Raw genomic sequence first — 12,286 nt, 5'->3', positions numbered from 1 at the left:
GCAAAGCAGCAGCAGCTCAGTCCCCAGCTCTCAGCTGCTGCAGCATCTGACCCAGGAAGCTCAACCTCCCCTGCACCAGGCAGAGGCAGGGAGGGGAGCAGGAGCTGCCTTCCCCCACCCCGCGGTAGCCAGAGCCCTCTGGCGGCGCCGGCTGCCGAATCGCCCTCCCACGCGGGCGCAGGTTCTTAAATTCAGTGTTTGAACTGTTACTTGCCTGTTGTGGCTGCAGGGAGGTGGGCAGTGTCTCTCCGAGCCCAAACCTTTTCTACCTTCACACTCACATGTAGGAACTGACTCATGCGTGTCAAACTCGTCCAGCCCTGTGAGCCAGATGGGCACCTCAGGGCCAGTCCGCAGGCTGGATCGGGCCCACGGATCCCACCCCGCCCAACAGACTGGATCCAGCGCCTGCTCCAACCAGTCTGGGGCCTGTGCCGCACCTGGTGCGGATCCCGCAGTGCCCAGAACCGTCACCTCCGCGGCGCAGTCTGGTGGGGGTGCACAGCACAGATCCCAGCCTGGCTGAAGCAGGGGGCATGCAGCACGTGGTAGACACCCTGGCCGCACAGTGCTACATGCATTGCCCGCTCCAGAAATCATGCCACATGTGGCGCAGGCTCCAGGACCTGTGCTGTACGCAGCTCTGGAAGGTACCATGTGCAGCGTGGGTCCTGACCTGGATGGAGCAGGTGCCATATGCAGCTCCATGCCAGAGCAGGAGACTCATGAGCAGAGACGGCATTAAGGAACGTGGCACTTTGGGGGAACTTGTACTTTGGAGCCCCCCACTCCCAAGTCACCAGCGCTATTGCCCTGCTGCAGAGGGCTCCATTTGCAGGCCCAGGAGCTGGGCAGAGCATCTGTCTGAGGCCGGGATCACCACCTGCTATGACCCTGTAGCCAAAGTGGAGGGGAGCAAGAGTCTGTGATGACCAGCCAGCAAGTGCCTGCATGAGGGTCTGGTACCCTGTGGCCACCACAGGGCTCCTCCAGGGCTCAACACTCAACCAGCCATGCACAGGTGAGACTCAGCCGGAGCCCACCCATGCTCCCCAATGCGGTCTACCACCCTAGCCAGGCTACCTGCATGCACCGTCCTGCCCTGCCTCCCCTGGGTGCGAGAGGTGCTGCTGGCACCCCCATGCACAGAATCCAGGGCAGCCTGCCCCGGCCTGCACTGCTGAAACACACTGCCCCCACCGTCCTCGCGTCCTGCCGGGCCTTGAGCAACACCCCAGGCCAGCACTGCCACATACCACTCACGGTGCCTGTGTGTGTGTGGCACCCCTGACCATAGCACCCTGGGCGGTTGCCCACGTCGCCCCCCCGCAAGGCCAGCTGTGCTCATGGAGCACAGTCCAGCCAGACTGTGCACCTCAACCTGGGATCTGCACTTTGTGTCCCCAACCAGACTGCATCACACAGGGTCCTGTGCGTGGGCCTGGCCTGTGGGGCTGGTCTGGTGGGTGCCGTGCCCTGTCCCGCATGGGTCTGCTCAGACCCAGGGGCAGAACTAGGGGGGTGGATGGGCTCTGGGGGCTTGTTTGACATCCCTACCTTACCGCATCTTCTGTAGTTTTATGGAGGTGTGTAGTGACCTTCAGTGGTCCACACAGAAATCTGGAGGCCCTGCTTCTAGCAAACATGGACCTGCAGAGATGGGGGCGAAACAGGGAGAGAAGAGAACAGTTTCAGAGGCGTAAACACCAGCTGAGGGCTGGCATCACTAGGGGCAGAGGCAGAGAAGTACATTAGGCTCCAGCACAGTCTCCTTGGGAGATGCCCAGTTGCTGGGGACATGTAAAACCAGCCTGGCTGTCGCACCAAAGCGTGGGTTGGAGGGTCTAATGCTGTAGCCCCTGACAGGGTGGCATAGGTAGGACTGACTTGTTTCTTCCCCTGCCAGAGGTCTGTGACTCTCATCTTCTAACCTCACTGAGGTTCTCCTCTTATTTTCATTACCTTTTTTCACCTTTGAAATGCAGCAGGCAAAAAGGGCCATAGGCGGCTTCCATTTCCTCCCCCAGCTCAGCTTGTATTTGCTGATGCCCCTTTTCTCCATGCTCATGATCCCTCAGGAGGGGGCTCACTCCTGACAGTAAAGGAAAGAGAAAAGGGCAGAGGGTAGTCCATGTGCAAAGGAAGCAGCTGGCAGCTCTTTTGGAAAAGCTACTTGTAAGGGAGAAAAAGGAGGCCCATGGAGAGAGGAGGGACCCAGGAAGGAGGTAATTTTTGATGTTGCTCAAGTCACAACAATCTTCCCTTTCCTATCTTTTATCTATCAAGATGGTTAGCTCTTTGGGATAGGCACTTTTTCCACTCTGTGCTTTGACAGCACCTAGAAAACAAAGCTAGGACCTCACCTATATCCTCTGCTTGACAGTGTAGTATCAATGATAGCAACTGCTCTTGTTTCTTTAACTTGGTGATATATATTCAAAAAGCACCCAGGCTCGAGGGGCCTTTTCCAGGAATTAGACCTACAGCCTCAGACAAGATAAAAGCAGCAGCTTCTGCTGTGCCCCAGACTTCCAACCAGCCAAGCAGAAATTAAGCCAGATCCATACAACATCCTGGCTCCCACATGCCAGCAGCACGCTCTCTAGTCAGCGGACCTGGGCTCTTCTAGGTCAAAAAGCAAAGCGAATTAGAAAGTGGAGGGTCCTCTGCGGAGAGCTTTCTGCCAACAGCCACGCCGCATGTATGACAAAGAGGGTCTACTTGGGCTTTTCCACTCACTGTAGTGGCAGTTGTGGTGCAGGCAGAGCGATCACTCTCAAACAGGAAGGTCCTAAGCCACAAAGAGTTTTGCAGGGTAAATCCAACACTTCCAGCTCCATCTAGAGACCAAAAGGCAGAAGCTGGAGCTCCAGGGGCAAAACAGATCCCCCGTGGAAGTCTACAGGGACCACAACCTGCCTCGGGCAGCCCTTGACAAGGAGGGAGTGGGGCCATTCAGCCTTGCTGACTCCTGCTGTACTCTTCAGCTGAGGCAATAAGAGCCTCTAGTGAACAAAACCACTGCAGGCAGCTGACAGATCATATAGTACGAACAGGGCCACTTGATGTTGGGAGATCACGGTGGCCTCTGCAAGCTTGTTCTCTATCACTCCACTAGGCATCCCAACAAGCGGGCTAATTCCTGCCAATTGTGGAGATCCACCAACTCCTCACTTAAGCATTGAATTTTTCCTGCCCAGGTCTGGCTTTGAACTAGTCTCTAAGAGGTGTAAATTTCCATGCCCCATTACTAGGCCACGTTATTCTCCTGTACAGAGCACCTCACTTTGTTGTGTTGCTAGCATAAGGCCTTTAGCCCCATGCTGAACTGCAGCACAAAGGGAGCATCTACACATGCATCAACATGCTTTAGTTAATCCGCATTAAATCTAGTACCTCCAGGCACTTTTGCATGTGCTTTGGAGGTGGGGTGGGGTGGGGATGCACTTTAATTAGAACAGATCCGAAAGCCTGTCTAATTAAAGCGCCGCTGCTTCATCTGTATCAGCATCCCTCCGGTTGAAAATGGTGGTGGGGGTGTTTGAACTAAAGCTTTCAACAGGTTTTAGTTCAAGTGCAGGAGGCTGCTGGAGTGCAGCAATTGTCATGTTCCAGCAGACTTGATGATTCGAGTCTGCTTTGATGTGCTGGAATCCCAGAGCATTGAAGCAGCCTTGGCACTTGTGTCTCGGCGCTGTCTATTATGAGATACTAGGAAAATGCACATTAGTGTGCCTTAATGTGCATTAACTAAACAGCAGGGTTTTTAAGTGACGTTGAATGCAAATTTTATTATTTATTGCATATTATAATAAAATTATTTTAATGTGCATTTGCTAAAAAGTACAGGGTACCTGTACACAAGCATGGAGGCTGCTCCAACATGCTGTAATTATCGCATGTTGGAGCAGACTTGATGCTCTAATTAAAGCATGCATAAAAGTTCCCATGGCTTTTTTAGTGACACTTTAATGCTCATTAAAATAGCGTAATGCCCATTAAAGTGCATGTGTACATGCACCCACAGTGAACTATCCACTTCCTTTCCATCGCTACCAGTGCTTAGGACTGCCCCAAAATAACAGGCGAATTTGAAGCTATGTTTTCATTCCTGAATATAAGGGCTAGGGGACATCCCCTGACAGAAAAACCCCTCACTGCGGCATTGGTCAGTCAGCAGCAGTTCTTATCTGTTGTTCTCTGGCAGAAGTTACAACCACCGAGGCACTGAGCATCTGGACTTGGTCTGGCCTTTGGATTATGTCTCAATGGTTTAAAGGCACAGTGGTAGGTCTTCGGCAACCTCCACTCCTGCATACTCTTGCCTAGGTGTACGCGTTAAAGGTCTTGGTGTGGCGGTCACAGGACTCCAGTACAAGTGGACTTATCAAGCACCTGCCAAGACCTCTTATGCATACATCATGATGCAGAGGACCAACGATTGCCTACAACCTGAAGGAACAGGTAGCTAGGAAAGCCAAGTGCCTCTGAGTGCTGCTCGCAGCAAGAGAGAAGTGTGTGGCCCCAAAGATAATCAGTGGTGAACCACTGTTGTAGGGTGTCCCTAACATATCTATAGCCAGCAAAGGGCTAATATCTTCTTTGGTTCCCAGCAGTGATGTCTGGAGGCAGTAGGACAGTCCCACTGAACACTCCCTTGTACCCCTACCTGCCAAGACCTCTTATGCATACACAGCAAAGTGAGGTGTCCAAGTGCCCCACCAGCCCCAACCCCAACCCCAACCCCAGCCCTCCAATGGACTGGATCAGAGGTACTCCCACAGCTTGTACCATGACACCGGCACCACCTTCGAACAAGTCTTCCAGGACTCTTATTCAGCTGCACAGAGCCAACAGGACAGGGAATCTCTGCTACGGACAACTTACAGGTCAACCCAGGGTCCCCTGTGGGGGCTGGCCCTGGGTATGGGTCTGACCCACGATTTGGGCTCTACCCACCTTACGGAAATGTCCCAGCAGAGCCGCATGTCCCACCTCGCAATGTGGAGCCCCAGCCACCTTTCCGGCCCTTGGATCCCTATGGGGTCCCGAGGCCTGAGCCCTACCTGCCCGTGAGGAACCCAGAGGCACCACGAGTGATCCCAGACAACTTGGGTGCTAGCCAGGCCCGGGTCAGCGTGGGCAGCATTTACCGATCCAGCCAGAATGGACGAGGTGAGTCTTCTGCCTAAGTACAGACCACCCCAAAGTTTGGGGTCATTCCCACTCAGGGACCCATGTCAAAAGAAAACAGTTTGCTAGATTGCATGGGGTTTAAGCCCAGAAGGCACCGTTATGGTCATATCGTTTGACTTCCCGATTGCCTTGGCTCTGCTCTTTACCTCAAAAGCAGCTTCTTCATTGACTCAGTTCTTCTGGCTGCCTTGAAGTGGCCTTCTCAGCTCCACATGCTGCCTTGAAGCGATTTCCATGCTCTCTCAGCTCCACTCGCCACCTCCGGGCCCCATCACTCTGCTCCTTATCTCTCAGGTGCCTTTCTGCCAGCTGAGATTGCCAAACTGCTTCAGTGCCATCTGCGTTTTTAGGGCAAGATCAGTGGCCTGAAGGACCCTGACAAACCCTCTCCCCAGAGTTCCCCCCCTCACTTAACCCTTATCTGAGGTCCCTTGCTTGGACACTCCAGACTGCATGGATGACTCTCACCCCCTTGAGTGCTAGTCTCTTGTCCATTCATGAACCAAAAAGATCATTTTATTACCACCCCCAGATTTAAAATTTATCTATATTTCAACCAAAATGCCATGTTACCAGGACCACAGGGCTTCTGAAGGGGTCTAAAATTTGGGGGCAGAGTGAGTGGGGGGTACAGCCCACTGCCGACTTCTGGGATATGGAGCCTTAATGTGAACTTGTTTTGGTGGTGATGGGCAAGCAAGTGCTGTGTTAACACCAATGGTTCCCTGACCATTTGCCCCATTAACACAGCCCTGTGTTCTGGATCCAGCCCAGGGACAAAAGAAGTTTGATACCTTTGATGAACAGTAAACCTAAAATCAAAACCACTTTGAATAGACCTTGCTAGGAAATCATGGAAATTAGCAAGGTTTCAACTTCTGGCCCACAAATAAGAATTGTGAAATGTCAAATATTCTTGTAGAATAGAAAAATAAATTCCTACCTAGCTTGACCTAAACAATGCCCTACTGTTTTGATTTTATACCAGATCTATTTTTTATACTCAGATCCTTCCTTTGTGGAGATTTGAACCTACAAAGAAGGTGACCAGCTTCAAAAATGAAAAAATACACACACATTTACAAACGTGTTTCTCTTTTTGAGAAGTGTTACATTGTGTAGAATAGCCCAATGCTTTTCTCACAAACGAATGTTTGCAAAAATAACAAGCTTCACCAAAATTATGAGCATAATCTCAAACTTCCAGTTTTTGGGAAATTTTCTATGACCTTCTACTGGGATCATTTTTATATCTTTGTTAAAAATTTTGGATTAGCAGAGGAAAAATGTTTTTAGCATGCAAATAGAAAATTAAGAGAAAAAAAATAGCAACTTATCAGGGGGTTGGGACTCGATGATGTACTGAGGTCCCTTCTGACCCTGGCATCTATGAATCTGGCATCCATAATAAACTTTTACATGATGTCACAAAACAATGGAAAATGGGTCTGTTTTAAACTCTGCAAAATGGTAACAGTATTGACGGTTAAACTTGTTTCAACCAACTTTAGTGCTTTCTTAATACTACGACTGGGAGGGGATAATAAAAGGACTTACAAATGTGTCAGAAGCAGTGCTGAGCTAACAAGAAGGCCATCAATACAAGGTCAACCCCTCTGACGTTATGGGCACTTTCATGAACTCTGAAGCTACCTCCCTGAGCAAATACCTTTTACACTTTTGCTGTCTTGTGACACGCCTCTCAAATATAATGATTTGGCAGAACCCTTGGGCAGTTTTGCAGTTTGTTTAATTTCTGAGGTGGCATCCGAAGGCCATTGGGGCTTGGGTTGGAGGCCCCTGACATGACAACACAATGCCCTGCCGAATACTCAGTTTATTTGAAGCTCAGCTTTAGTAAATGGCAGCAGCACCAGTAGGTTGATCCCTTGCTATCAGACTCATCACAGTTAGGTGTGAAGGTACTTGCATAACTGTGCATAGTTTTCTGTCTTGCAGAAGGCAGCTGCCTTCCCAAAGCCCCTTCAGAAGTGCAGCAGCTACAGGTGCTGGCTCACGAGCTCTTGGCATTATTCTCCTTGCTATGGGTGTTTCAAGGCAGTCCTTAGAGGTCTTTTTCTGGTGGTACAGTGAATGCCAAAGTCTCTCTAACTGAACTGGTTTTAGTATTGGTGTAAGCACAGTCTTTTGTGCTTCCACTGGGATTGGCAGAATTTAAATACCTCAGTAGCAAGCAGTATGGTCCAAAGAAGAAAAGCAACTGTAAAAAATGTTCTGCTGAGGTAAGGGCCACAATCACACCAGGACCTTCCTCAGCCAGTGCCCTAGTTCAGAAACGTAGGACGTGGCCTGCTGCAGCTTATAGCCCAAAACAAAGGTCTAATGTGGAGCCAACTTCAGCCAAGGTCCAGAATGGAGGTGAAGAAAGTCCCTTGGCTCTTCTTCCAGCTCGTCTTCTGAAAAGCCATAATTCCAGCTATGATGTCCAGATCAATTACCCCAACACAGCCTTACAACTGTGGTTAACCACCAAGCAAGCTCCCTGCTCAGACCAGTACCCAAGGTCCAAAGACCTTGCCCGAGTCAAGGTAGGCATCTATGGGCCTTTCGGCCAGCCCACTTCCCTGCCAGGCTCTGGATCGAGACTCTGTACCTGGCACAGGAGAGACCACGGCTCTGTCTTCAGATACCCAACTGGAGCCAGCAAGGTCAGCAATTAATGGAAACTTGTTTTGACATCGGGCAAATGTGATCTGACAGTCACTAGTTTTCAGCAGGGTAAACTAGTCTGGGAAGAGTGACATGTTAATGCAGCTATATAGTTTCCAGTCCCTGAGCTAGCTTGGGTATCTTGACATGGCACTGCATTGTTCAGCATAGACATGCTCATTGAGAGGGCTTTTTTACAGGCTCGCTTCTTCACCATAGTGTGTTTCTTTGAGTCACAAGACCAAAATCCCAGTCACCCAGTTTTAAAGAGACACTGTCAAGGCAGAACCCACACATTACTTTGAAACCCATTTATCCTTTAATGACACAACCTTGGTCTATTATAACAAGACGAGCGCTTACAGGAGGATTTTGGGCATCAGGACTACTGAGCTCTCTTCCCAGAGGCTCTGCATACTTATTTGATATCTATTGGTTTGGGGAAGCCAATTTTACAGCCCAGTTTCCCAAAGGAGCACAGGTCCCATTCAGTCTCTAGTATAAGTGGTTGTTGCTCCCCACCAAAAGAACTCCATTTGTTGGATGTTGAGCTCTTGTGGCAACTTAATCCTTCACCTCTCACAGCTAAGCTGCTGGGTGCCAAGCATTGTTGCCCACTTTCTTCAGAGCAGTATGGTGAGGTTTGGAGTACTCAACAATTCTGTGGACCTTGGGATTCGAGGGAGAAAGGGCTCTGTTCACAGACAGGATTTTAATTGGAGATGGTTCACAAAAGAGCAAAAATGCGTGGGAATAATGTTTGGACTATTTCCACAGCAAAATTTACAGCCTATGCAAAATGACTGACCATGGCTGGAGACTGCAGCTGGAGGTCCTTTACAGGCAATTCAAGGAATAATGCCTATAGTCAAGGTAGCATGACACTTCTCATTACAAGATCCTGTTTGTAGTTGCTTATAACTTTGCCAGACTTAAACTCTTTGGGCTAAAATTTCCCACCCCTTGGGTGTGTGGCTCAAGGCTGAATTGTACTGGAAAGTGTCAGCTGCAGCAGTTCAGCCACTTCTGAGAATAAGATTAGGAAAACACATTGTTTTCCCATGCTAAAAAAGATAAAATAATGCAATTGTTTCCATGAGACGGCCTTGTGCCTCCGTGCTTTGGAGCTGGGACATGAGACCTGAAGGGGTGAGGTCATTCTGGTGTCAGGATCTTCTACCATCCCAATGAAAATGTCCAAAATTTGGCCAAATTATAAGCCTCACAAAAATCACAGTTTCCATTTTTCTCTCTCTCTCTTTCAAGGGCAGTGTGTGCCTGAAAACTCACTCAACATGTCTTTCAGCTATACGGCTGGTCCAATAAAAGATATCATAAAAAAATGCCTTGCTTCATACATTTCCTGGATGATCAGTGGTGGCAACAATACTTCAGCCCTACCACCTACCAGCTTCCATTTGCACCACTTTATATATACATCCGGCCATCCCCATTTCTCCCTCTCCTGTCCTTCTCAGACCGTCTCTCTACATCTGTCTGTGACACTTTCTAGTAGCAAAGGCAACATCTGTTTGTTAGTTCTCACATGCTGTCCCTGAGCCTGGCTATTTCCTTTGACACGATATAAGGAATTATAGACAGCCCAGGGAGCACTGATCAATCCAGTTCGGTTGCCTTAGCTGTCTCGAGGTTGTCTTTTTATTTTTATTACTGTTTGATATTACTTGGGATGGAAACCGCATAATCAGAGGTAGGGAGGAATTTGGAGGCAAGTGAATCGTGCAGTTATTAACAGGCATTCAGTAGTTTTGTCCTCAGGAGGAGACTGACCATACTGGATGCAAGGAGAGTTTAGAACTGCAAAGCATTTGACCGCAATGTGAGCAAGAGTCAAGGAGCTGAGACTGCTGGGTGATTGATCAGTTGGTTTGGGCAGTTTGCACTGAAAGTGAGAGCAGGCGGCCCACCCCAAAGGCTCACCGCCTTCCTGACTCAGCCCCATGGGCCTCATTGACCTGGTTGTTACACTATTTGTATCCTGGGAAGGCTGGGGTCAGATATGATCCTTGCACTAGGGTTTTCCAGCCAAGGGTCAGCATGGTATTGCCAGATGGGGTGAATGCCATGCTCCACTATTTTGTCCATAGTTAAAAATGATTGAAAGCTCAGAGCTGGCATTTACTGAGTAGTGCCTTGAGGCCAGAATGGTTGAGAGCCACTTTGCCAGAAAAATACTGTCCCACCATCCTCCACAGGGAAAACCATATTGCTTCACAGAGTCCCCGTTTGGCAGTTTTAGGAACCACATGGGTAGAGTCTGGGGTGGACTGCATCCGTTCCCTCCAAACTTAGGGGTTCTGAAGTCATTTGAACCTCTGCTTCTTCTGAGGTTTATTCCCTCCTCAGAGTAAGAGAGACCCCCCTCCAGCTCCAAGCTTGTTACTAATGCATTTGATGCCGATGGGCCATATTGCCAAGGCAGGCAGGCAAGTCCTTTAGTTACCCAAACACCTGCTGTGGCCTGAGAAGGCAAGTCAAACCCCCTTTTTGCTCCTCCCTCCCAGCATGCCCTACTGCCATCCCTGAGGGCTGCATTCTGCATTTAACCTCCTAACCCAATCAAGGCCATGGTAGCCTAGTATTTCCAAGACCACTGCTCGAGACCCCCAGGGCAAGACCTATGCACTGTGACTTCAGCATTTCACCTGGTGATAATCTTATGGGCTGGAGTGTCAAGCTTGGCCACCAAAGCACAAGCAGCCACTTCCCATTTCAGTGTTCAGCACCTCCCATTCCTTCTGTTCTTAGTGCTGGCAGATGACAACAAGGAGAAATGCTCTCAAGTTGCAGCAAAGAAGATTTAAGTCGGATATTATGAAAAGCTCTCTCACCAGGAGGGTGGTGAAGCACTGGAACAGGTTACCTAGAGAGGCAGTGAAATCTCCATCTTTGGAGGTTTTTAAGGCCCAGCTTGACAAACCCCTGGCTGGGATGATCTAGTTGGGGCTGGTCCTGCTTTGAGCAGGGGGTTGGACTAGATGTGACCTCCTGAGGTACCTTCCAACCCTTGTTTTCTATGCTTCTTGAGATTTTGACTCCACCCGCCCTCCGATCCAACCATGGCACCTGCCTCAATTTCCCCCTTGGTATAATTTCAGTTAAGCGCCTTTGTGCACTCTGCCGTGCTGCCCCATGTGGTTCAACAGCGCTCTTGGCAAAACACCCACACGGCGACCTCGTGGTCCTCCCTCAAATCCAGCCTTAAAAGCCTCCTCTGCTTACAAAAGACCTTTGGCAACAACTCAGCTGGGGTATGCTGATGCCTCTGCCTATCACACTGGCCAACATTGCTGCGCTGTTCCCATCTAAAGCCCAGTCTGTTTTGCACCCACCCCTTTGGTCATGTCCAGTACTTAGCTTGTAAATAGTCTCGGGAAGGAACTGTCTTTTCTTAGTTTGTGCAGCACCAAGCACAAGAAAGTCCTGATCCACAGGCCAGGTCCCTAGACGTCGTCGTCCCCATCACACCACCTTAAATCCCACAGCAGAGGCCCAAACACCTGCTTTATACCAGCCCTCTGCATGCCTCTACCACCTTCTGGAGGGCAGCACCCATCTGCGTAGTATGGTCTATAAGCATCAGTCTTATTGACACCTAAGCGATGGGGAACTGATGGATTAAAACCTCTCTCTCAGGGTCAGTGGCACAGCAAGGAATAGGCCCCAAGCCCCATCTAGAGCTTCAGCCTGCCCTATAAGCCAGAGAGATCAGACTTGTGGGTGCTGGAGAGATCGGTGGTTTTTATTCCAAGGCTTTCAAAAGAAACGGTTGCTTTAAACACTGCCCCTTTCTTCCTCCTTCTCCTGCTTTCAGTTCCCATCCGTGAAGCAGGAGACAATGCCACAACACACAAACTTGCAACATACCACAGGAGAGACTGGGTGGGCATAGGGGGGGCAGACCAGAAGCCACCACCACCACATGTGGGAGAGGACTGGTTACTGATTTCTGGGAGCAGGGACTGGATGGTCTCCCTAATGCTGAACAGGCCTCGGTCTAGGACCCTGAGGAATTCCTTGTCCTGCTATTTCCCTGTTTATTTTTTTTTTCTCCTTCATCTTTTCTTTTTCCTCCCCTCTCCCCCAGGGATTGGAAATATCAGAGTTGATGCAATAGGCAGGGCAGCATTTGCCAGCAAATGAAATCTTGGATAAACTTGCAGGCTCCAGTCCCCTCCCCCATCTCCCTGCTGCATCCAACATCCCTCTATCTCCACCCTGTGTGGGGGTGACATGGGCTGGGTCTCCTGCTTTTACTGGCCCTGGGATTCACCGTTTACTGATTAACCCCCTCCCAGACACACACCCCATGCAAAAACCCTGTTACACAGCACAGCTGAACAGCTGCAGGTAACACGACCCTCCCTCAGACCGCTAAACATGAGACTGGCATGTTGCA

This window comes from Crocodylus porosus, unplaced genomic scaffold (assembly GCF_001723895.1).
Source record: "Crocodylus porosus isolate Cpor-Errol unplaced genomic scaffold, CroPor_comp1, whole genome shotgun sequence".
NCBI lineage: Eukaryota > Metazoa > Chordata > Crocodylia > Crocodylidae > Crocodylus > Crocodylus porosus.
The sequence above is the reverse complement of the archived record's forward strand: the minus strand, read 5'-3'. Positions refer to the sequence as shown.